Source organism: Camelus dromedarius, chromosome 13, assembly GCF_036321535.1.
Source record: "Camelus dromedarius isolate mCamDro1 chromosome 13, mCamDro1.pat, whole genome shotgun sequence".
In the NCBI taxonomy this organism is placed as follows: domain Eukaryota; kingdom Metazoa; phylum Chordata; class Mammalia; order Artiodactyla; family Camelidae; genus Camelus; species Camelus dromedarius.
Window position 1 is genome coordinate 65784327 of NC_087448.1, and position 27165 is coordinate 65811491.

A 27165-nucleotide genomic window follows, 5' to 3' on the forward strand; every position below is an offset into this window, starting at 1 on the left:
TAAAGATGTCAAGTTTTTTCAAATTACTCTCTAAATCCGGGGCAATTAAAATTTAAATCCCAACGAGCTTTTTTTTCCCCAAAACTTGACAAGTTGTTTTAAGAATTCAACTGAAAGAGAAAATGCCTGAGAATAGCCATGAAAATTGTAAAAAATAACAATGAGGAGGAAAAAATGCTTGATGTGTATATCAACCTTACTATAAAACTACGGCAATGAAAACAGTTTGGTTCAGCCCAGATACGTTGATCAATGGAACAAAGAAAGCCAGAAACAGAACCATGCATGTCTTGGACCTCGATCATATAATAAAGGTGGCATTTCAAATCCATGGGAAATAACGGAGTATCCATCGGTGGTACTGAGACTATAAGGCTACTTATGTGGAAAAACAAAGAGGTGAACTCTCTACCTCAAATCACATACCCAAACAAATTTCTTACAGATTTAAGATCTAAACATTAAAATTAAAATGATCACAGTATCAGTGGCAAATATGTAAGAATACCATTATAATCTTGGGGATGGAAGGTCTTCCTAAATATGAAATCAAACCCATAAATACATAAGAAAGCAAAATCTTACGTACATTAAAAGACAGCATAACCAGGTAAAAAGAAATCTATAGATTGAAGAAGATATTTGCAACACTTAAAATAGGTCAAATGCTAATATCTCTAACATACAACTTATCATAAATCAATATGCAAAAGATAAACAAAGGAAGGGAAAAAAGATAAACACAGGACGTGGACAGTAGGCACGTCCTATCTCTCTTGAACAACAGTAAAGAGCGTAAGATTTGAAATTTTAAAACTATGCTTGTGGCCACTCTGCCAAAGCACCACATGCACCTCTGAACTACTAAGTGTGCTATTTCCTGGGGAGATGGTTTGCTTAACACATAGGGATGACTGACTAGTGATGAGTTTTTAGCCTAAACCCTGGCTATTGTTGGCAAAGGACTATCCTGTGACCCTCTATTTAGTCGACGGAAGAAAAAAAACACTAGGTTTTAGAGATTCCAGCAGAGATAACTGCTCTGATTAGACATTAGGCCTTTTCAGGTTATTGACCAGAGGCCACAGTATTAACATCACACTGTTTCCTCTTTTTCAGAACCTTGGGTCCTTATCATCCCATTGTATCTATGCTGCTTAGAGATGTTCTTAAGGTCTCACCCAATTCATAAACTCTTCAAAGGCAACATTCACATCTTTATTTTTCTTTACTGCCTCCCACCATTTTACTAGCGTTCTTCCTTTGTTCTTCATACGTGCTGACAGCTTACATCACATCCATTTCCAGACACATCTGTCTTTCCAAATCAGACCTTCTTTCTGATTTTTTTCCTCATTTTTGCCCTTTGGAAATTCCTTTAATGAGAGTCTGTAAGAGGGTAAATCTTGTTTGTCTAAAAATGTCTTCATTTCCCTCACCTTTGGAAGATAGTTTCACTATCACCGACTGACGGTTATTTCTTCCCAGAACTTCCTTATTCCGCTGTCTTCACTCCATTCTTGTTGCTTTGGAGTCAGTTCCCACCTGCGTTGCTCCTTTTGTAGATACTTCTTTCCTATGATTGCTATAAAAGTCTTCTGTATTTTATCATCTGCCATTACAGTATGTGGGTGTGAATTTCCTCTTCTCTCCCTTGATTTGTTTTTTTCAAGTCTAAGGTTCACGTTATCTATTAATTCTGAAAAAATTCTCAGTCATGATTGCTTTTAATGATGATTCTCTCTCGTCTTTCTCCCTGGAAGTCTTGTTACATCTGTCAGCCTGTTTCGTTTTATTCTCCATGTTTCTTAACCTCGTTGATTTTCCATCTCTTTGTCCTCCTCGGCTACACTCCATGTGATTTCCTCAAACCTTCAGTTTCATGGATTATCTATTCTATACTCAAATCCTTTATTGAGTTTTAAATTTCAATTGTTCTGTTTTCTAGTTTGAGAATTTCTACTTGATTCTTTGGTGATTTTTGATAGTCTCTGAATTATATTTTGAACTGACTTTCTTCTAAAACCGCATGTTATGCACACTTTTTTGGAGCACTGTTTAGGGTCATCTTAATATTGAAAGTCTTCTGCATGTGGTTCTGTTGTTTGTTGTTTCTGCTGACTGTAACATGAGACTTTTTGTGCGCGTGTTTTGTGATTTTTTTTTTTAAATTGTGTATTCCTCTTTTTGGAACTCTGTCTGCAGGAATTCTTTGAGGCTTGTTTTGAGAATGCATTCCTCTTGGGAGATTTTTCTTTTATTCAGACCCAAGGGCATTTCAGACAAATTCTTGGCTTGTAGTTTTTCAGATTAGGCAAATAGTATAATGAGAGACACGTGGGCTGGCCAGTGGTCACAAATCATCAAGGGAAACTTTTAAACTTCTCTTTGCACCAATATTCAGTTTCATTTGGAAATTATAAAACATATCAAACACACAGAGAAGTACAGCAAATAATATAACAAATTCATGTATATATAATACCACAGCCAAACAGGTGGTTCTTGTTCTATGCACACTTTTTTTCCTTTCTAATTTCTAATTATTTCACTATTCTCTTTCTGTCTTGGAAAAACGTAAGTGTCAATCTGTATGAACAAAATATAACAATTATATTCAAAGAGATTGAAAACATGAGCAAATATTTTATTCTAATACATATTAACCAAAACTAGTTTAATTTATAAGAGGGTTTGAATCAGGGCTTAAAGGACACAGTCAGCATTTGGAGAAGCTGTGAGAGAAACTGGAGATGACAAAAACAAATAAAAGGGTTGATAAGCAACAGCCCGACAGCTCAGCTGTGGTTGGAGGCGCAGATCAGCCACGGCTCACGACGGGGAGTGTCCACGTTGCAGTGTCCTGATATGGCTGGAGTTCTGCTCGGCAGGTCTGGCAGAAGGACAGTTAGGGAACTCACAGGTAGTTACAGAGGTGCTTCTGAGATTTAGTGCGCATTCAAAGGGCCTGGGTATCTTGCTAAAATGCAGGTTCTGATTCAGTGGGTCTGGGACGGGGCCCGAGATTAAACATTTCCAAAAGTTCTGAAGCACAGCCAGTGCTGCTGCTCTAGTGACTTGACTTCCAGCAGCCGAGTGGTCCTGGTCACGGAGGGAGGGAGCTGAGAAGGGTCCTGACACAGCGGAAGAAACGAGATGGCCTGAGGAACTGGACGGAGGTCTCTGAGTAGTGAAGCAGAGGATCAGCAGGAGTCAGAGGTGAGAGTCGGGTGGAGAAAGCAAACTGGTCAGAGTGAGGTATGACAGCTGAGTGTTTGCCATGTAAGGTGGTTCTGGTTTAAGACAGAATCCAGGACCGATTCATGGACTGGGCAGCTAAAGCGGGGTTGTAATGCTATCTGGAGTTAAGAAGGTCCAAGAATTGGAGGTTGAGTTGTTAGCTGATGGTTGGGTTGTCAGCCCAGTGAAACCTGCAGTAATTATGGGAGGAGTTGGGGTAGCAAGGTGGGGGGGCAGCTTGCAGGTCTCTGATAAATGGGGCTGGATGGGGTGGTTATGAGAGCATTTGAGAAGCTGGTAGCTGACTTTGGCAAGGAGGAGTAGGGGGCAGGCATACCATCAAACTAGGATGAAGTCTGAGGTTTGGGTGAAATCACGATAAATAGTTGATACGTGCACAGTCAAGAGGGTTAGTTATGGCCAGGAAGAGGAGAGAACATCTCAGGAAAAGGTGGATGCGAGAGTCCTAAAGCTTTTTACCTCTAGACAGGACAACTCTGGGGGCAACTGATGTTCCAGAGGCTCTTTGTGGATCACCAAGACTACACCCCTGCTCAGCTGCTTCCCTGATGGGTTTTCCTGAAGAGCATGCCCTCAGTAGATCCCATGCACCTGACTCTCCATCTCAGCTTTGCTTCTGGGGAGCCTGGCATAAGGCAGGGGGTCCTGGGAAGCAGACTCCAAGGATGGAGGCTGGAGGTGAACCATCCACTAGCCACCAGCAGTGATGGGGCAGGAGGCGGGGTGGCCCCTGGGACACTACAGCACGTGTGATGATCGGGGAAGGGGTACGTGTGGGGAGGGACACACTGGCTCGCGCACTGTCTCTGACATTTGTGAGGAATGAGGGGACATAGGAATTTGGGGGGACCATGGACCTGGGTAGCGACTGCTGAGCAGCTTTGATGATTTGAAAAGGACAGATCAGGGCAACCAACTGTCAATTAAAGCAAAGCGCGAAAGCCAGAGGTCTCTTTGGCAGCATATAAGGATTCCCTCATCTCCATCAAGGAGACTCAGGATCTAATCTAAGAATAGCAGGCAAGTCCTTTCGGAGAAGGAAGATTCTCAACTCTCGCAAGTCTCTGGCACCACAGTCACACCCCTCAGACGGAAGGAGTGGGATCTTGAGACCCAGCATGAAGATATCTGGGTAGATGCTCTTGAAAACCATAAATGCTCCTATCTCCCTAAACCCTATGGACTGCAGGTGTGACCATCCTTCCTTTGTTGGTGGATAGCACACCATCCTCGCCTCTCCAGTGAAGCAGGTGCCTTACAGGACCACACTTGTCCTCCTCAGGGTCTGTCCCCACTTCCCCTGTTAGCAACCAGACCAATGACTAGGGTCAGATCTCAGCAGGAGCCAACTAGAGAGTGCTGCGCCTGGGAAGGGAGGAGAGAGATTCAAAGCCAAAGGGCCCGCAGGAAATGGCTACTCTTTCACAGCAGGAATAGGAGAAAACGCCTGGGAGTGGATCCCAAGGGTGCGGGTCAAGGGTCGGGGGTGGGGGGAGAGTGCAGAGCTGGGTAAGGGAGAGGCTGTTGATATGAGCATTTCCCATGACACAGGATTTCATTCCCTGCAAGGGTTTAGGATACGGCTCCTAGAAGCTTGGAAAAAGTGATGGCCCACCATAAATGAAGAAGGGATGTCAGAATTGCCCCGGTGGCCTAGGGAGGAAGGGACAAAAAGCTAGAGAAGCGAGCATGCTGGAGTGGGCCTGCTGTAAGGCTGGGAGACCCACCCGGTGGACCATGTTCCTCAGAAGGACCTTCTGCTAAGGTGACGGGGGTGACACCAGCATCACTAAGATGCACAGCGGAGGCTCTTCTCTGTAAGTCTGGGCTGACAGCAGGAGATGCTGTTACAAAACAGGACTTCCCAGCATCAGGGGAATAAGAGGCTCCCCAAATGCCGAAGGCCATGTGGCAGCATTTAACCACCAGCCGGACTGCGATGGCAGTGTGATGGGTGACCTGCGGGGATCTAAGGAAAAGAACATGGTGGTGTTGCAGGCAAGACACATGGGTACCCAGCAGGGGGACTGCTTGATACACATAACCAAAAGAAACCAGGAAGGGATGAGCCAGGGATGGAGGTGAGTAGGTCCAGCGCTGTGTCCAGTTTCCAGACTAGGGTCAGTTCTCAGACACAAAACCCATTCACTGAAGAAGAAACCAGGTCCCCAAGGCCCCAAAACGGCACGACACGGCTGCGTAGTGATTCCCCTAGTCCTTTACCACAGGAACATAAGGTCTTGACTTGGCTAACGTATACTGTAAAAAGGGGAACACCCGGACCTTCTGAGGGATGCTGGATACAGGGCTGTAGCAGACACTGATACCCAGCGTCCTGGTACGAAGCACCATCATGCACCCCCTGCTAGAGGAGGAGCGTATGGGGTCCAGATGACTGATGGGGTCCCAGCCCAGGCTCCAATCAAGGTGGGTCCACCGAGTCAATGGACCTCAGTAATTATTTCCTTAATTCCTTAATGTATGATCAGAATATACATTCTTAGCAGAACCCTCACCTTGGTTCCTGCACTTACGGAGTAAGAACGATCGTAACAGGAAAGTCAGGGCAGCAGCCTGAGAAACTGGCCCCTCCTGTCCCAGGTCAGACAGCACATCACAGACACCACTGTACCCGGGAAGGCAGGGCAGAGTTAGTGACACTCCCAAAGGCTTAAAGGATGCAAGGCCGGTGGGTCTCACCACATCCCACTTCATGCACCAACCTGGCCCCTGGGAAACCCCGGATGGATCACGTGAGAGACACAGCTCCACCACAAACCTAACCGATCAGCAGGCTCCACTGCCCAATGTGGTAACCCTTACTAGAGCAGGTGAACACGGACTCTGGTATGTGGCTACTAAATTGGCAAATACATTCTCCACACCAGTCAGAACGGAGGATCTGAAGCAGCTCACCCTGCGTGGGACAAACATTACTCACTGAAGCCTCAGCCCAGGGCTGTGTTAATTCTGCTTTCTCTCACAGTAAAGTCCGGAAGGCTTCAGGCCATCTGAACGCTGGCAGGAGATCACACTGGTCCAGCACCTTCATGAAACTGTGTAATTCCGACTGAGTGAACAAAAAGTGGCACGTACTTTGAGGGTCTCGGTCAGAACCATGTGCTCCAGAAGGTAAGTGAACAACTTCAAAGATAAAGGAGCCAACACATCGCTAAAGTTTTTAGGGGTCCAGTGGTCTGTGTCAAGGCAGCACATTTCCTCCAAAGTAAAGGACCAACTATTGTACCTTGAACTTCCTAACAGCAGGAGAGAAAGACGGCCTTGGCGACTGCTGGGCGCCGAGGGGCAGCCCAGTCCTCTCTCGGGGACGGCGCTGTGGCGCATTCATCGCAGGACGCGGAAAGAGCTCTGCAGTAGGTCTCGGCTCTGGTCCCGGCAGCCCTGCCATTTCCCCATCCACTTCCCTTGCTCTCTTATGGGTTTTTTGGGAGCACAATTCCCCATAATTCACATGTTCCGAGATGACTGTCTCAGATTCTGCTTCTGGGAAAATAGACCTAAGACAGTCATAAAAGGGATGAGGGAGCAGGACTGGCTTTTACGTGATGGTGAAAGATTACAGGGCTGAAAACAAGCCACGGTTAAATGTGACTGGCCTCGAAAAGAGAACATAGGCAAAACATTCTCAAAACCGTAGCAATGTTTTCCTAGGTTGGTCTCCCAAGGCAACAGAAATAAAAGCAAAAATAAACAAATAATCAAACTTTTGCCCAGCAAAGGAAACCATGAACAAAATGAAAGGACAACCTATGGAATGGGAGAAAATAGTTGCAAATGAAGCAATTGACAAGGGCTTCCTTTCCAGAATATACGAACAGCTCATACAACTCAATAACAAAAAAGCCAACAATCCAATCAAAAAATGAGCAGAAGACCTAAATAGCCATTTCTCCAAAGAAGACATACAGATGGCCAACAGGCACATGAAAAGATGTTCAGTATTGCTAATTACCAGAGAAATGCAAATCAGAACCATGTGTATCACCTCACACAGGTCAGAATGGCCATCATCAAAAAGTCCATAAACAATAAATGCTGGAGAGGGTGTGGAAAAAAGGGAACCTCCTACACTGTTGATGGGAATGTAAATTGGTGCAGCCAATATGGAAAACAGCATGGAGGTTCCTTAAGAAACTAAAAACAGACTTACCACATGATCCAGCAATCCCACTCCTGGGCATATATCTGGAGAAAACTCTAATTTGAAAAGACACCTGCACCCCAGTGTTCACAGCAGTACTATTTACAATAGCCAAGACATGGAAACAACCTAAATGTCCATAGACAGATGACTGGATAAAGGAAATGTGGTATATTTATACAATGGAATACCACTCAGCCACGAAAAAGAAGGAAGTAATGCCATTTGCAGCAACATGGATGGACCTAGAGACTATCATACTATGTGAAATTAAGTTAGACAGAGAAAGACAAATACCATATGATATCACTTATATCTGGAATCTAAAAAATATGATACAAATGAACTTATTTTCAAAACAGAAAGAGACATAGACATAGAAACCTATGGTCACCAAAGGGAGAGAGAGGGGTAAATTAAGAGTTTGTGATTTACAGATACAAACTAATATACAAAATAGATTTAAAAAGAAAACAAGGTTCTAATATATAGCACAGGGAACTATAGTCAATCTTATAATAACCTATAATGAAAAAGAATATGAAAAAGTATTTATATGTATAACTGAATCACCATGCTATAAGCCAGAAACTAACATAACACTGTGAATCAACTGTACTTCAATAAAAATATGTGATTGGTCTCGGGTGTCCCACTGGACGTAGGTCCTAGACAGAGGCCGCCTGCCGCACTGGGCCTGGGTGAGCGATAGCGGAAACCTTGTCCCACGCTCGTCACTGCCCCTCATCTCCCCAGAACAGTCTGACTCGGGGAACTGCCGACATGTGGCTCTCATGTCCCATTTCTCCAGACACATTTGGAGAAAATATTTTGAGCAGAGGCGCTGCAGGCAAGCCCTCCAAACCACACTGTGTACTAGGACGTGGCTGACCTGGATTCCTTCTTTGGATTCCATGCAGGCGTGATGGTAGCCACACAAGAAATCCTTCCTGAATTGAATTTCATTAAAAAAGTAAATCTGCACCGAGCTCTGTGACAGTCACAACCTTCATCCCTAATATCACATTTTTAAGGTACAAGTTGTATGGCACTTTGTAATATTTCTTTTCACACCATTCACTCATTTGACAAATACTACCAAATGCCTACGGTACAGCAGGCACTATCGCGGGCTAGGCTAATGGTGACTCTGGGATTTTCCCAATGCAGCATTGGCCCGTACAGATTCAAATGCCAGGAACTGCGACATAAAGGCCAGGACTTATTACGTACTGGTGATATGGTCCCTGTGCTGGTGTTTTCTAGTGTTTCGGGAGCTGGCTCTCTTTCCTTCTTCGGATTATAAGCTTCTAGACGACGCAAACCACGTGACTATTCATTTAAAGAGCCTGTCATCACGTCTGGCAGCGTTCCGCCCCCAGGGCTGACGGAGCGACATCGTCACCACGGCTGAGTACAAGCACACAAAAGTACAAGTTCGCTAGTCCTCAAGCAACTGCACTTAGTCTCGTGAAGCTTGTAATCCAAGACCCCCGAACGGTGTCAGCGCCGGAGTCCTGGCTGGCTGTTACTTCCTGCACCTCAAATCTGACAACGTGAGAGCTGTTTTTTCTCCTTTTCTCAGTGCACTGCTGGTGAATTTTGCAGGACAGCGATTTAAAAAAAAAAAGACATCGTATTTTGGAAACATGACATGACACTGTTCCCCCGACATAATGAATTTATTAATGAATTCTGACAAAAAGAGTTATGTCCTTGTTTTCTGAAAACCGCCGTTTAAGCAACGCAAGTCGCATCCCCACAAGGCTCTGCTAAGCGGCGGACAGCGTGGCCTAGTGGCCTGAGGACAAACATGGATTTCAGCAGTTCTAATGAACGATCCTGGCCCCACCGCGTGTAAATGCTATGGATTTTCCTAATAAGGCCGAACTCAGCTGTGATTCTATATGTGCCCTTAGAGTGAAGAGACCCCACCTTCTCAGTGGGACCATTTGCAGTGGCTCTGTTCCTGGCCAGCACCTGTTTCAGCCCCAAACATCTTTTCAGACTTGTAGATGCACTGTTTGCCCAGCAACATCGGTTGACTTGACAATAGATGTTACTCTGACCCTCTAAACATCCCTCTCCCTGCACACTGGGCCTTGCGACTCCTTCCTCTTCCTTCCTTTCAGTAGTTTCTCTTTATTAAAAAAAAAAAAAAAAAAAAGAAAGAAAGAAACACCCTTTGGTTTCTCCTCTCTGGCAGTAAAAGGAAACTATGATTAAAACCCTTGTGCCCAGGGGCACACAGTCATCAGGGACGTAACAGTGCCTGTGAGACGCCACTAAGCTTTGCTACAGAGCATCACTGCTGTGAGAAAAAGAAGGGGTGGGTGGGTAGCTGCAGGTGGCCCTTTGTGATGGCAGTTCCACTAGGGTGGAGGGTCGGGGGCAAGACGACAGCCTCGGGCAAGAAATATGCAGTGAAACATAAAATACGAACCTGTCTTTTTCAGTTCAAATGGAGACAAAAGTTGAGAATGTGCCCATCAAAAATCTGATAGCAAAGGAGCCAAACTCAAATCCTACTCAGAGGTGAGAATCTCAGTCATTCACAGACCATGTGTCATCAGACATCTCCCTAATTGTTAGTCCAGTTTGCAATGCCTGCGAAGGTGGCTTAATTCTGTTTCAGGTTTAAGATAAAATGATCTGCAGTAGGAAAGTCAAAATCGACGTCGATGGTTATAAACAATGAACTTGGCTTTCAGCTGCTTTGCTGACTAGGAAGCCAAAATAAAGTAAGAATTACATCCCAGTTCTACGCGTGTAGACACAGGTCAGACTCTGGATCCTAGAGAACCAAGTTGAGTCCCAGTATTCTCTCTGTTTAGGGAGATGGCAAAGGGCTCCTCTGTTTTGAAAGCTTGACATGCGCATTTCATTAAACGGTGCTTTATTTTCTCCACAAAGTGAATCAGATAAACTATTAAAAAAAATGAGAACAAAGCCAGCCTTCCTGATCTCATCTGAAATTTTCCACTGGTGAGATGAGCAGCTTCACGGGAGCCTGCACTGGTAGACTGAATGCCAACCGTAGGACGACGCTAGGGTTGCGAGCAGATCTGGGCTGAGTTGTAGCCTCCCCATCCGGGTTGCTGCCCAACCACTGGGTCCTTACACGTAGGCTGGTGGAGCTGGGGACCAGCCATCTTGGGCTTCGGGGGCAGGGTCCTGCTGGGTCCTCGGAGCCCCACGGCTGCGATTTCATGGGGCTGCACGACAAAGTTCTGTGCCCCAGTAAATGCACTGCAGGGTGTATTGCTGTCACCATTGTACACGTGTGCTGTGTTTCTAGGTGGGACAGGCTGATGGTGTTTCTAGTTTTTATACTGATAGCTGTCAATATCACTAAGAAGATTTTGAAACGCTGACTGCCACTGATGGGACCTCAGTTCCTTAAACCATGGAACGTCCAATATCAGTTTCAGTCAATGGCATCACCACCCACCCAGCTCAGCAATTTGAAGCCAAGCGCTCCCTAAACACCTTTCTTAAGGACCCCCACACCCAGAGCCAGTCCTTGATCCCTGCACACAGCACCACCAAGGGGGCAGGCAGACCACCCCTCCAGCCCACCCCTGGACCCGCCCCTACCCTCACTCCATTTAAGGGCCCAGCCCGCCCCCACTAAGGGAGCGAGCAAGGGCACCTGTTCCTTGCTCTCACTCCCTCCTGCTGCAGCACGAGTCCCAGTAAAGCCTTGCCTGCATTTCTCCAGCCTCTTATCAATTTCTGTTGATTTAGGAGGCCAAGAACTCTGGTTGGTAACAGGACCATAAAAGAACATGTGTTGGGATGGTACTTTGGTAGAATCACCCTGTAGTTCTTAGCAATGAGGACGCCTTTTCGGGCGGCCTTGTGATGCTCCTGAGACTTTATCTCATACTGACACACTGGAGCCTGGAAGCCAGAGCTGCTGTCTTCCCAGCTGACCCTGGAGCGTGACGGACATACCGCGACCCAGGAGAAGAATGTCATGAGTGGATGAATCTAACTGGGATCGGAATTAAAACTGGGTCCCATCACTAGTGTCACAAACTGATGTGGTGGTTCCCCAAGTCGTGTTTCTAAAACTACAATTAGATGTGTTCAGGCCACCAGTGTTGTCTGACCGGGAGTTGTGGTCTGTTTTCAGTGGGGACTAACTGCCGAAGATGAAGTGGCTTAAGTTAAGACACGCTGGACACAAGAGTGGGGCGGGGGCATTGCTGGCTGGGGTCCAAGGCTGGGGCTGCCTTGCTGGAATGAGTTCCAGGCTGAGCAGGCCCTGGCTGTCCGCGGGAGGGGCCTCCGGACTGAGGCCAGCAGCTGGGGCTGGAGAGCACTCCCGTGCCCAGGCTGCCGGCAGGACTGAAGGTAAGAGAATAAGCCACACAGAACACGAGTCTCAGCCGCCACGAGCAGCAGAGGCCTCCGTTTCCATCCTGCAGCTCCCGCGGGGCCCAGCCTGTGTAGGACATGGGAATCCAGACCCCAGGGGGGCCTGGCTTTTCCTCTGGCCTGTTTGCGTTCCCTCTCTACGTGCCAAAGCAGCACCCAGAGTGTGAACACACGTGCTTCTGCGTCCGCAGCTACTTTCCTCTGGACAGAACTGGACAGAATGTAACAGGTCAGGCCTTGGGTTATAGAAAGCTGGTGTTTTTATTGAGTGGGGGCACACCTCCTGACTACATCAGAAATTTCATACAGTATCGAGCACAGTGAACACAGGATTTCCACTGGACTTGGATAAGTAAATGGAATAAACCATCACTACTTTGCTTAATTATACAAAAAAGAGTCTCTTCCAGTGGAAGAGAAGATTACTCTTTTGGCTGGAACAGACCCCCTTGCTGGCTACCTCTCACAACATACATCCATGCAAAGAGGATGTTTTATAGACACACACAGATATTTTCTCTCCCTTTCTCTGGGGATTTTGCTGTGGTGCACTGAAAAGGATTCAGCAGCTTAAAAGGATGTTTCAAAATGCAACCCCGCTCCAGGTTTAATTATATACAATGTAGGTCAACTTATTTTAAATAGGTCCCTACGTGGTTGTCCCTGAACTACTTTGTATGTTTCACGGGAGTCAGCTTTCCTATTACTGAGAAAAAGTGGACAGTTTGAAGTTAAAGACAAATGCTTCCTCTCTGTAAGTAGCCTGTGGACGGCCTCCCAGGACAGCCATGAGCAGAGGGACAGAGGAGATGCTGATCTGATCCTCCGCTGTGTCTCCTTTTCCAGCCTATTGAGGGGGGAGACACCCCTCCTTCGGCACAGCCTACGCCCACCGCCGCCCTCTCGCTGGGCGCCCTGCGCACACCATCTGAAGCGCTCAGGAATCACAGGGGCTGGTTCCACCCCCAGAGGAGGTGAGGGAGATGGCCAGCCTGACGTGGCAGGAGTGCAGAGCTGAAGTCCCGGGGTGAGACATCTTCCCTGCGCCAACGCACGCTTTATGCAAATCAGAAGACATTTTTCCATGGAAACCAAGATCCGAGGAGAGTCCTTTACTCAGTTTCTGCCTTTGCTCTCCAGAGCTGTCCATCCCCTCCCACTGCAGGGCATCTAGGTTTGATTATAGGTCGCCCAGCTGCCCCCAGTAGCTGAGATTACAAGCGAGTGGAAACAGACATCGTTTCCATTAGGCCCTCACATCTATTTTAAAACACTGTTTTTAGTAAGATGGTTGTTAGGCACTATACTGCTTAAAACCTTACACGAAGGGGAAAAATACACACACTCTCTCAATTTTTATGTCATTTGAACTTGTGTTTGCCATTTGCGGTGACTGCTCTGTCCTTTAACAAGACCAGAAGCAATGAAATAGAAAGTCACAATTCTAAGAATACAAGCCCCAACTTCAAACGCATCTCTGTGTTAAGCGGCTGGACACACACGCCGCAGTCTGCAGTCAGTCTGCCACCTCACTGCCCCCGACGCAGAGCTGGATTTATTCTCTCTTCTCCTGCTCGCATCGCTGTATCGCTCGCTGTCTACCCCCACTACCTGTCCCTCAGCAATGCCTGCTGTCTCTCGTGTGAGCCTCCCTTTTTCCAGGAAGCCTCTTCACTCATTTGCAGCACACTCCAATCTCTGATGATCAATCACATACTGACTTATATTTTCTCATGTGTTCATCTGATTCACAAGTGAGGCCAACTCCATGAGGAAAGGCACTGTGTCTTATACAAAAGAAGAATCTCTTTGGACCCAGCCCATGAAGGCTCACAGCAGTGCTCTGCCACCTCCTCTTAAAAGTCAGACGAAATGTACCAGCTGTTGGTTTCAAGAGCACCAGTTCTATTTAGCCTAACTGGACATTTTCAGATGTCTCAAAGGCACCCCAAACTCCACGTGCCTGAGAACCCAATCCATGAACCCCCGAGGAGCCCACTCATCCCATCTTCTGTCTCAGTGAGTGGTACCCCTGTTTGTAAAGGAAAAGAACAAATCTGACTCCATGTTAGATCTGTTCCTTGGGCTCCAACCCTGTGCTGTTTCCTGTGCTGAGTCTCGCTGGCTCTGCACCTTTTGTAAAAGAATGCTGCCTCTAGCCTGAAATATACAGGATAACTTATTCTCAAGGCTCTGATCTTTAAGGACATTAACACTTTTCCATTCATATAAAGATAAAAAGTTACAGAGTACAAAATAGCATTTGTTTTTCTGGAGGCTTACAGGGACATCATGACGGGGACAGCTGCAAGAATAAAGGATTCTGACACCAAGAAGTCTGCAACAACCAACCACACCCCTCCCCTTTTTAGTATAAAAGGAGACTGAATTCTGATGGGGAAGATAGTTCTCTAGGACATTAGCCTGCCATCTTCTCAGTCTGCTGGCTTTCCGAATAAAGCCATTATTCCTTGCCCCAACACCCTGTCTTCTGATTTACTGGCCTGTAAGGTGGTGAGCAGAACGAGTTTGGACTCAGTAACACATTCATCTGGTCTCCCAGCCAGAGACCTTGGCCTCAGCCTTGACCACTACCTTTTCCTCACCCTTTATTCCAACACATCGCCCCTCCTGCCTGACTTCCCTACTGAACACCTCTCCCACCGCCCACAGACCTCGCACCACCGCACGTCCATCACGCTGGTCCGAGCTGCCACAACTGCCTTAGCTCCCATTTGGTCTCCCTGCCCGTCTGTTCTCAAAATGTGAGTCGGCTCGGGTCACTCTCCACGCAGAGTCTTCCTTTTCCTGCTACATAGAGTGAGATCCCCGTCACTGCTTAGGAGGTCTGGCCTGTCAGCCACCTCTCCAGCCTAGGGCTCCGTCAGTTCCCCTCAACTCCGTGGACACCCATGTCCCCTCCCTTCCACAGCGATATTACGTGCAGCCCCATCTCCCCTCCAAATCTGCTGCAATAGTGTTCCCTGACCCCTTCCAGCTCTTTCTTCAATCTCAGAACACACACCCCTGATCTCAAAGACTAGGGGGCAGCCTCCGATACTGCTCTTTCTATTTAAAAGACTTGATCCATCCCTCGACCAGAGTCCCAGCTCCACGAGGGCACAGACCACTTCTGTTTCGCCCTCTGCTGTATTCCCAGTCCTGAGCAGATTCTGGTCCAGAGCAGGCACTTGATCTGATGATGATTTTTTGAGAAAACAGTCATCACCACCAAGTGGTAGAGTCTTCACACCAGGTTCATGGACACAAGATCACTCCGCCCTCCTGACAGTCTCCTTTTACCGGCGAGGAAAGTGAAGCAGAGAGAGGCGGACTGGACTGAATCAGGTCTCCCGACGCCCAGTTCTGTGCTTTCTCACTTTACTGCGCTGAGGGTCGTTCCGCGCAGGAACTCCCAGCAGACAGCAGAACGTGGCAACGGTGTCTGGACCCCCTTGCCTCAGACCCCGGCCCGGCTCTGACTCACTTTTGTGACTTCAGGCAAAGTGATTCCTCTCTATGTCACGAAATTGCCCACCCACAGGGCTGTGGTGAGAATTAAACGGGACAAGGGGCACTGAGCCCCTGCCAAGTGCCTGGCACGTGGTAAGGGACATAAATGTTAGCCAATAACAAGCACAGATGAATGGTCTCTGAGTCCCTCTTACTGCCAGCACCTCTACGTAACTCGCAGCCTCCTGCGGGTTATTTTCTGCACTTTAAATACGTTATATGCTGTAAGCACTACAGCGCCTGGTTACATAGTATCAGACCCTTTTGCTTCACTGTGTTAGGAATTTTAGACATTTTTTGCTTGCCACAGATGCAAACTGCCTCCTCACTCTGGCTAGTCTACTTTACATGCCCCAGATTTTTTTTTCCTGGCACAGAAGTTCTTCTTGCTTCCACTCCAGGACCTGTATCTGGGGAGATATCTGGGCAGAAGCCTGGAAATCTGCCCCTTGAGGACCCCAGCTATAGATTCCCAGTGGCAAGAAGGATTCTAGCCAGCAACAGATTCTAATTTGGGTTGTTCGACCTCTTTCTTCCCTCTTTATGCACAAACCTCCTAAAATCACTGTAGATTTTCCCAGGAAGGAATGCAAGAGCAGGCAGTCACAGCTCCTCCCAGCCAGGGATTTGCTCTGTAGCAGCTCAAACTGGCCTGTTTCTTCTTTGCTGATAAAGGCAGGGCACTCTGGGAACCACCTGGGGTGCATGTGTTCCTTCTTCTAGCAGAACAACTTGGACTATTGCAAAAAGAGGTTAAAGATCAAGACCACCGACACAGTACAACTCACTGGCCATGCCAAATCCAAGCCACGGAGAAATGAGAGGGGGTGGGGAGGCCCCCTTTCTCTGGGGAACTCCCCACTTAAAACTCTGCCATCTTTAAAAAAGATGAAGCAATTGTTAGTATGTATCACTTGAAATAACAATACAAACCCACTGGACCACGGGTGAGTTCGTGGTCTGAGACTGTTCTCCAGGGTCCACTGAGATTCCCAGCTGCCCAGTGTCAGGACCGGCGTTGACCACTCTGATGCCAGCATGACCCCTCAACCTTCCTGCCACCGGACAGGGTACCACGGGATCTGAGCGACCGGTAACCCTTGTGTTACTTCTCGTTGTGAGAAGCAAGGGAAAGAGCACAGGTTGAGAGCTAGATGCCTTCAAGTCCTGGCTGTGCTGTGCAGCCTCGGCTACTTAGCCTCTCTGGGCTCCAATTTTCCATCTGCAAAAAGAGACTGTCTCACGGCCAGGGCGGCTGCTAGAGCCGCTATTTCACACTAGCGGTCAGAAACACTAACACCACCGTTCCTTCCTATTTTCAGTTTTTGTTTTTGTTTTTTTTTGAAAGCCGTGTTATAGATGTGAACTTCAAAAATCCAAGTAGCCACAAGCGAGTTTTCTTATCCTCTGACTGCCCTTAATCTCCACCTGGAGCCTCTGATTTTCCTCACTTTTAGGGAAACCTAAACTAGTTGCTTTTAGATGAAAGTTAAATCCCATCATTTGTTAATTTATGTTTACAGGAGTCAGCCACTTTCCAGTTCAAAGCCCCCGCCCCTGGGTTTTCCTCCCTCCTACATCACCCGGCTCGATTCCAAGCGGGTCACGGTGCGGGCAGGGGCTGGGCGGCCTCCCGCTCTCCTTCCGTCTCGCTCCTGGGCTGACAGCCTTTGAGCTGTGACTCACCTGGAAGGATTCTGAGTGTCGCCTCTCACCACACCTGCGGCTGTGTACAACCACGCCTTCAGGGCTGCGGTCCCTGGCTCTGTGCTCACAGTGTCATCACTGTGGCTTCTGGTTGTCACGTCCACTGGAGTCCCCTGTTTCATCTTGTATCGGGGGTGCCCTCCATCCTCTGAAGCTCCCGGGAGCCTCTGCTCTGCCACCCTCAATCCACTGTGGCCAAAGGGAGCTCAGGGAGGCTTAACCATCAGGAGGCCGAGTGAGCTGAGCAAGGCCAGGCTCCCCACTACTCTGGGACCCCCCAAGTGATGAGAGTTCCACTGGGTTTCAGTCTCTCCTCTAGGTCTCAGCCTGAAGCAGGTTCAAGCCGACTGAGCTTGGATCTCGAGCTTTTCCCGGAACATTCTTCCCCCTTCCCAGCCTGGATAAATTCCCTCTAATTGAGGAAGGACGGGAGGCTAGAGATTAATTTCTGCCCAGATTAACTGCCCGTTTCAAATCTTTTTCTGTCTCTCGGGCTTTTCAGGGTGAAGTGGAGACGAGGAGTCCTGGCAGAGCTCCGCGGCCGTGCTGGGGCGAGAGAGCCTTGCACCCGGTCAACCAAGTCTGCTTTGTGCGATATCCACACAGCCACTCGGCTTACCTCTGATTCGTGGTCACATGTTATACCTTTTTACTTTTAACCTACATCTTTCTGGATTTTAAGCAGGATTCTTGTTGACAGCAGATAGTTGGGTCACGTTTTTTGAATCCATGGTTCCATACATACTCTGACAATCCTGATCTTTTCACTGGTGTGTTTAGACCAAAGGTTGGCAAACTTTCTCTGTAAAGGACCAGATAATAAGTATTTTGGACTTTGTGGCTTATGTAGTCTGTTGACTACTCAACTCTGCTGTTGCAGTGAGGAAGCAGCCCCAGGAGGGACAAAAAGGGGTGCATGTGGCCGTGTTCCAACAAACCCTTATTTACAGAAACAGATTTGGCCCATGGGACACTGTTTGCTGGCTTAAATTAGTACATTATATTTAATGTGACTGTTGATATGTTCGAATTTAAATCTACCATTTTATTGTTTTCTGTTTTTCCCTCTGGTTTTATTCTTCTGTTTCCCCCTTCTGGACTTCTCTTGGGTTATTTGAACATTTTTCAGTGTTACTTTTCATTTTAATTATATTTTCTTTTAAGGTGTAGTTGATTTACAATGTTAGTTTCAGGTGTACAGCAAACTGACTCAGTTCCATATATATATATACGCACATATATATGTATACACACACATATATATGTATATATATGTATATACACACACAGATATTTTCAGATTCTTTTCCATTATAGCTTATTACAAGAAATTGAATAAATTCATTTTCCAATTGTGCCATATTAGTATTAGTTTGTCATTTGCTTATCGCACTTTTGATTGCATCTCTTTGCATAATTTTTTAGCTGCTGGTTTGGGAATTATAATATAAAAAATTCAACTTTTAACAGTCTAATTAAAATCATATTTTACCACCACATGTGGGAAGGAGAAGCCTCTCTGCCATATGGGTCCCTCTGTACTCTCTTCCCTGTGTAGTAATCTTATAAATCACATCTCCATGCACTGAAAACCCTATCAGACAATGTTATAATTTTGGCTTCCAGCTTTTCAATATATTTTAAAGAACTCAACAGGAAAAGAATAGTCTGTTATATACCCAGATATTTACTGTTTCTGTCACTCTTCATTCTTGCTGTTCAAGTTTCCTTGTGGTATCATTTCCCATCTGTCTGGAGAGCTTCCTTTAATGGTTCTTTGAGAACAGATCTGCAGACAAAGGATTCTTTTTAGTTTCCTTTCATCTGAGAATGTCTACTTCACCTCCATTTCCAAAGGATGTTTTCACGGATCTAGAATTCTAAGTTGATGGTGCTTTCTTCCAGCACTTTGAAAACGTTCCATTGTCTTCTGGCCTCCACGGTTTATGATGAAAAATCTGTAGTCATTTGAATTGTTGTTCCCTTCCAGATAACGTGTAATTTCTTTCTGAGTGCTCTCATGATTTTTCTTTGTTTTCAGTCTTCAGCATGTGATCACAGTACAGCATATCTGGACATGATTTCTTCAGGCTTATCCTGTTTGAGGTTCACTAAGATTCTTGAATCTGTAGGTTTCTGTCATTCACCAAATTTGGGAAGTTTCTGGTCATTATTTCTTCAAATACTTCTTTCCTGAAAATATTCTCCTTTTCTGGGACTCCTATGACAGAAATATTAGACCTTTTTATATTGTCTCTCAGGTCCCAGAGTCTCTCCTTCTTCTGCTTTTTTTTTTTAATAATTCTTTCTTTCTGTTCAGATTTGACAGTTTCTATCTTCAACTCCATTGACTTTTTTGTCATCTCCACCCAGTGAGCTTCTTTTTTTGGTTATTATATTTTTTTACTTCTAAAATTTCCATTTGATTTTTTATATCTTCTGTTTCTTTGAAAAGATTTTCTATCCTTCCATTGAATTTAAAAGTACTTGGCCTTACTTCTTGGAGCATTAAAAATAGCTGCATTCAATGTCTTCATCAGAAACAAATCTAACATCTGTGTCATTCTGGATTTACTGTCTGTAGGCTGGCTTTTCCCATACAAGTTGAGATTTTTCCTGTGCTTTGTATGCTAAGTCATTTTGGACTGGATCCTGGGCATTTTGTATATTACATTATATGACCCTGGGTCTTGTTTAAATCTCAGTAGAATTGATATCAAGCAGCTGATCAAGTTGAGTTCAGGCTATGGTTCCATGCAGTCCTCTGTGAGTTGTGTTTCCAGCATAAGCTCAATTTTCAAAGTCTTTTAAGTGCTGTTAGGATCTGCCCCCCTCCCCCCATCCAGCAATGACCAGTCAGGCACTGGGCAGTGGTCTATCCTGTGGTTCAGTTCTCAGAGTCTACATATGCTGTTAGGGTGAGATTCACACACATGGAGCTCAGGGGTGAGCCCAGGGGCACAAGAACAATTTTAAGGGATCACTTTCCCAAGTTCCTCCCTTTCCCCAATCTTTGCAGTTCTTTCCAGTTCCCTGGGGGCTCCCTCTTCTGGTCCTCCAGCCAGAAAGCTGGAACATGAGTAACCCAACTCTGCTGTGCATATCTCATAGCTGTGCTCACATCCATGGCTAAACGGCAGAATAATAGAGAGAATAAAAGCAACAGGGTTTGCCTCCCCCTTTTGGGACACAGCATCTTCAAGCAGAGAGGAAAGTTCTCCTCTCTTAGAGTTTGGCTTTGGCAGGCTGCTGCCACCAACACGACGGCTGCCATGACCACAAGGCCACTTGTGAGTTGGGGTATGAGAAAATGGAGGAAAGGAAAAAGATGGACTTAACTCTCCCCGAGTGCTAGGAGTTCCCTTTCCCACTCCCGTAGCCAGAAACAGAGGGCTCTTCCTGGAGATGCCTCTGTCCACACCTCCGTGTCCACTTCCAGCTTTCAAGCTGCACTGAGCTCAGGCCAGGGAATGCTGGAAAGGAACACCTGTAAATTCACCACCAGTTCTGTGATGCTGCCCGTTCTGGTCTTCTTTCCAATCTGCCGGCTACACATTACTTTTCAGAGTCCTCAAACAGCTACTCGGTGCACCCTGCCCGGGCGCTGCAGCTGCAATCAGTGCGAGAGAGAGCATGTGCTCCTCCGTCTCACCCAGGACCAGAATTCAACCAACCGGCATCTTGGGGACCTTGCTCAGTTTGTGTGTTGGGTTTTCACATAAGAAATGACTATTATGAGGAGCTGCTCATTGTCAATAATATACCTTAAGTTCCCAAAAAGAAAAAAAATCTATACAGATAGAAGAAAATATTCTGAAGACCTCAGTTCTGAAAAATTACTCAGGCCTTTACTTTCGTTGGGCAGCATAGCCTTGTGTGGCTCTCAACAGCCTCCTGTTTCATGGCTCGTCCTGGGTGCGGGGGAGTGAGGGCTATCTTCCATGGGTGGGCATCTGTCCCCAGGAATTGGGTAGAGTAGTGAGCTCCTGGCCAACCTCACAGTTAATCTCAACATAGCTACACTGGTTGCCTAGGGTTTGATAATTTAGGGCAAGAAAAACCAGTAAGGTACTAGTCCTCCTTCACACACGGCGTCAACTGTTGAATGGAGGGCACGGTGTTTCACTGCAGCCACTGAACACTGTTCCCCATGGGCTGTCACCAAAGTGTGACATCTCAGTATAAGGTCAAGATGCTATTTGGCAAGGAGATTTTGGTCAGTTGGTGTTGCTAGACCGACACAGGGATGAGGAGCAAAGCAGAAAAACTCACACTGCCGGAGGGAAGGTCACATGTTAATACCCCGATGGCACCTGGGGGACTGCCACTTTCCATGCAGCCCTGCTCACAGGCAGGGGCTGCAATAAATGTTCCACATGGCTTCATCCAGCTACGAGGCTGCTGGGGAAAACCCCCCTCTTGATCGTTCTGACCACCACAAGTCATTTCATGTCTTTGTCAATAAAATACCATGGATAGAAGAATAGCAGGAGCGCCAGACGCAGAGGCTGGAGTGTCGGTTCTACGGCTTACGAGCCACCAGACCTGAGGACAGGAAGGACTTTTCCGCCTCTGTTTCCTGATCTGGGAAATGGAGGTACTAAGAGCTCGCCTGTGTGCCTTTTGGCAATGCTGAGAGGACCAAATGAGATGCTTTGCAATGACTAGTTGGGATATTGGAGATTTTCTGGAAGGGACATCTTCAAGAACAATTTTTTATTTTCTTTATTATTCTGAGACTTAGCGGGTGCTTGTTAAATAGCTGATGAATGAAATGATAAGCAAAGTATTATTGATCAAAGCAACCTGAGCTATCTATCACATGGGCAACAAACCCCTGCATCAAAAGCTTAGTATGAGGATTAAATGAGACAACGGACATAAAAAATACAAAGGGCATAGCCATGGCCAGGACACATCAGGCATTTACAATTATTTTTCCCCCTAAATCCTGGATGCATTTCAGCAGGCTTTTGAGATGAAAACAAAGTTCTCAGGACTGTAACAACTGAGCATTATCTGGTCATAGAGGCACTGGATCCAGTCAGCCTAAAATATCAATAACTACCTTCACGCTCTTCACGGCTTTTGAACTGACCCCTTTGTTCATAATGTAGTGTCCCTCTTTATCTCTGATGATCTGCCTTGTTTCAAAGTCTGCTTTGTCTGAAATCAGTGTAACTACTCCAACTTTCTTTGGATTAGTGTTAACATGATTTATCTTACTCCATCCCTTTACTTTTGTAAGAGTCTTTGTATTTAAATTGTATTTCTTGTGGACAAAATACAGTTGGGTTAAAAAAAAATCCTTTCTGACTATCTCTGTCTTTTAATTAGTGTGTTTAGACCACTCATATTTAATGAGATTATTGATACAGTTGGATTAATAACTTTGTAACTTTTCCATTCATTGCATTTATTCTTTGTTTCTTTTCCCCCCTCTTCTCCTTTATGCTTAGAAAATAAATATATATTTCCGGCCTGACTTTTTTTTCAAAATGAAGAAATATTGGGTAAATGCTATAGAAGAAAAATCTGAGAAATGTCACCACCTCTCATCTCTTTTGTCAGCACCATCCTTACGATAATTCTCTGTTTTCAAGAGAACACTGCTATGTCAGAATCTCAACACTTTTCAATTTTAAATGTTCTCTTTCTGTTCCTGGTAGAGTAGAAGTGATGGGCCCTCACTCTCTCCAGAATTACAGATATGGATGGTTTGAATCTTAGGTTTGTGCGATACATAATTGCTTTCATGAATTACACACAAACTTCTTGCAGTGTGCGACATAAATCTCACTCTTGCTGTCTTGGTACTTTGACTGTCAGGAATCGAATGAGAAATGAAAGCAGTTGTGTGATTTTTCATTTCACGCCTAGTTTCAGTTACATCTGCGGAACAGGCAGACCTGCCGTTCCTACTTTAGTGAACGTGGGGAGAAAAGCAGCATTTGCTTTTTGTGAAACTCCCTGGAATTTAAGGTACTATTTGGCGAGCGCTCTTCTCCTGGGGCACAGATTTTCATTTCCAGCCAATGCCCTGTAGATGTCACCATTGCCACTTCGCATGGGGAAAAGTGTTGGCTTCACCGTGGGCTGAGGGAGGCCAAACTTTGCTCAGCCTTTGGTTGCCAAGGAACCAGGAGCATCTCGCGGTCCCGACCTGTTTGTAGGTACTCCTCTGAAAGTGCCAAACTCTAGGGTATGTCCTCATTCTGTATCTTTGTCATCCACTGTCTGCTACCAGCTGTTGTAAATCACTCCCACCTTGAGAAATGCTTCCCTCGTTTGGCTGCTTAGAGATAAGACTCTCCTGTTTTCAGCAACCTTTCTCAGCATCGCCTGTGTTTTCTTTCTTTTCCTCTCCTCCTCCTTGGCCCCTACAGAGGTGCTGTCCTGTCCTCCTTCCTCCTCTGTACATATGCTCCTGTCAGTCTCATCCCTTTTATGTCACTTCTAAGTAAATGACTCCTAAGTCTACTTTCCTTGAGCTTCCTTTTTCTCTCCTGACCTCCAAACCCGAATTTAAATCCCTAATGGAGCCCCCAGCATCATAAAGCACAAAGAGTCTTGGAAATCAACAAAGGGGGCAGGGCTACGCCAGGTGTGGAGGGATGCTGCGTGCAGAATGGTAGGACCCGTAAGCTGAGTTAATTTAAGAGAAGTAGAAATTCAAAGCCTTAAGCAACTGTGAAAAAAGCAACTCCTCCCATCGGAAACTCCTGAGAGGATGGGAGAGACAGAGGATACTCCTGGAATGTGGGATGAGACTCCAAAGGGACAGGTGATATTTGAAAAAAGTATAATTTTGGAGGAAAAATGCCCATCCCTACAGGTCCACCGCACCTGAACCTTGAGGGTTCACTGATGCACAAAGTGTGCAGTTCCAGAGAAGATACTGAAAAAGAGAACCCGTGACCTCTTGTAAGCATTTCTGAGCTATGAACACTATAAAGTCCTAAGCTAACTTAACGTTCCATGGTTTTGTGATTTCCACCTGGGAGCTGCAGAGGCTGAGGTGGGTACGGTTTACCATTTGTCACCTGGAGCAGCTTGTACCCCCCCCCTTAAATCCCAATGAGCCCCCCCCTCCCCGCCACTGGCTCCCAACCCAGGTCCCAGAGAAAAGAAAGGAAGAGAAAGAAAGGAAGGAAGGAAGAAAGAGAGAAAAGGAAGGAAGGAAGGAAGGAAGAAAGAAAAGAAAGAAAAGAAAGACAAATCGTTTATGATAAAGTGTAAGAAAGATGAACTGAGTAGGGGCTGTTAGATTCTACCTTAGCCAAGTATCTATTCTTAATCACCTTATTATGAAATTTATATCATCATCAATGAAATTGGGTCTTATGAGGCCCCACTCTTGGAGATCTTCCATAAAAGCTAAGACTCTGCAATTTTAAGTTTTATTTTCTACCTACCATGATGTTTTTCATTATTGGCCCCCAGGCCAAAAGTTATTATTATTTCAAAGAGCTGTTTGGCACAGCTGGGGTGGTGATGGTGGTGGTTCTATCCCCTGATATTGGGAATATTTTGATCTTTGGGGTTTAGGCTAAACATTTCCTTAAGCTAAACTCCCAAGAGTAAAAGCAAGCACTCACGGTTCTTCCAAAAGGCACTGTGGTCACACTGACTTTGTGACACATGCTGTTCTTTTACAACAACCATCATTGGAATGGTTGGGTTACTACCTCACCAACTCCCCACCAGGTTACATGCTGAAGAACTGTCCGAAATGCCAACGTGGGTGCACACATCTTCTCTAAGGCTTTAGTTATTTCAGGTAAAATTTAGGGAAGACAAGATAATCACAGGGCATTGTTTATAAAGGGGGAGGGGAGGTGCACAAAGCACTATACTTAAATGGACATTTTTAGAACTTAGGGAGCAACAGAGAGTTTACTGTTTTCAGTTCTGTTTTTCAAAATTTTGGGGGGGTAGGTAATTAGGTTTATTTACTTATCTCTTTTTAGAGAAGGTACTGGAGATGGAACCCAGGACCTCGTGCATGCTAGGCACACACTGTACTACTGAGCTATACCCTCCACCAGCTTTCAGTTTGATCAGGTGTCATTACTGCCCTGAAGCGCCCCCCAGTGGGACGTCTCTGCAACGTCTCTGCCCCCGGCTGCTGGACACAACGGCTTCTCTCCTGCTCTTGGAGCCCCAGGGCAGGCTTTCCTCCTGATGCTCCCTGCATTTAGAATCGGAATGGATTAAACGGCTGAGGCAAGCAAGCATTTATTTTCCAAAAGGCTTCTACTTCTGTCTCTTCTCTCCTCCCCTTTTAAGACACAGCCTGCTGAACAGAAGGACCCAGACAAGGGCTACGGAGCAGGGAAGGTGAATCTGGGCCACCTCCACCAAGAGAAGCCACCGTCTCTTATAGAGGAACCATCGCACTTCCAGGAACAGTTGAGTCCCTCGATCTCCACCCATAAATCATTAACTGATTTACCAAGAGCGTAAAGTTAGGGAGGGGACACCCCTCTGCAGACAACAGGCTGTGAACGTCCCCTTCCCACACACACTGTTTCTTCCCTTCCTCTTTACTCACCCAAACCCTGTCCAGGGCCCCATCTCCACTCCTCCAAGTGTCCTGCTCTGGCCACCCCCTTCTCTTCCTGTTCACAGAAATGGGCTTTGGCCTGTGCACACCCCTTTTGTATGGCTTCCAGCTGAACAGTACCTTAGATCATTTTCTGTTAGCCTTCTGTGCACGTGCTCAACTTTTAGACTATTGTTTCACATTTGGTTTTTCCCAATTACAGTTTTTTCCCCCTTAACTACATCGAAACATTGAAGGCTGGGGGAGAGGGAGAGGAAGCACCAAAATATTGTGGGAAAACACAGGTTGGATACAGGCTGACCTGCATTTGTATTGTGGCTCCACCCCTTTCTAATATGTTGTCTTTGGTGAATTGAAGATGAAAAGTTGAAGCTAAATATATGAATTATATTTAAAAATGTGTACCCCAAAACTAACAACAAAAACATAAATATGGAAGAGTGTTAGCAAGTATTAAATATAAGTGATGAGTATTTGGGTATTATTTTTTCTGTACTTCTGCATTAAACATTTTTTGTGATAAATGGTCACAAAGTAAAAATACATATTCATATATATACACACTTTGAGGAGAAGGAGGCTGATGCATTATTAATTTCTATTAAGTTTAGAAAGTCCACAAATGCTTGACATTAATTTTCATGCCTTGTATGCCTAAACTATTTAATAATAAATAAAAAATAGTTAAAAACCATCATCTATCACATACGTAAAGTCAGTGATAAAATGAAACAAATCAATAGGAAAAAATATTGAATACGTATAATAAATCTGATTAAAAATAAAATGAAAATAAATACACCCTCTGATGTCACTTGTGTAAGACTGGATGCTACAGGGCGAGGCACACTGCTTTGAACTGGCCCATCTTCTCGATCGTTTCCTGGACTGGCCACCAGGGGCTGCTAAAGAGCAGCAGTTCCAGGGGAACAAGGCAGCAAAGAGCAGAATCATTCAACTTGACCCTGAGAAGTGCGAGTCCCCGAGAGTCACACTTATTACTACACCACCCGGAGGTCTGGGCTTACGGATTTCAGCAAAGCTGTCGGGCCTGTGGTGAGGACCATGCCTCGCTGGGAACCAGCACAAGCGTGAGGCTGGTGTTGGCACCTAAATGTGGCATCTTAGCATCCCCGGACGCTGGGCTCAGGCTGTACCACAGCTGACGACTTTCACAGCCTCTATGCCAAGAGCTGTGAAGCCTGGGCAGAAATGGAAGATTCTTATTTAGGCTCTTAATTCCTTTTTCTAGTGCCTTCCCATGCTTAATGGCATCGGCACCTTCTGGAAAAAAATACACAGAAGCAGCTGAACAGCTGGACTAGAAAATTACTTCTATTCTTAAAGTACACCCCAAACCAAATCCTTTATGTATAATGAAATAAGAGGAGTCTGTACTGTGTTTTAGCTTTACATTCCTCTTATATGTCTTATCCACTCTGCTTGAAAGTAGAATATCTGCCAGATTTCCTTGTACTCAAAAAGAATGTTTTATTGGATGTTTATTCAGAGTACCTTTGCCCATGCATTCACTGCATCCTCACGATAACTCTGTGGAGCGTTATTATCAATC

General features: G+C 45.8%; 1 protein-coding gene across 1 annotated transcript in view; it reads right to left on the reverse strand.

Moving 5' to 3' along the window:
• MTUS2 (microtubule associated scaffold protein 2) overlaps positions 1-27165 on the reverse strand; it is a 405965-nt gene that overhangs the window by 79794 nt on the left and 299006 nt on the right. The gene's annotated exons all lie outside the window — the stretch shown is intronic.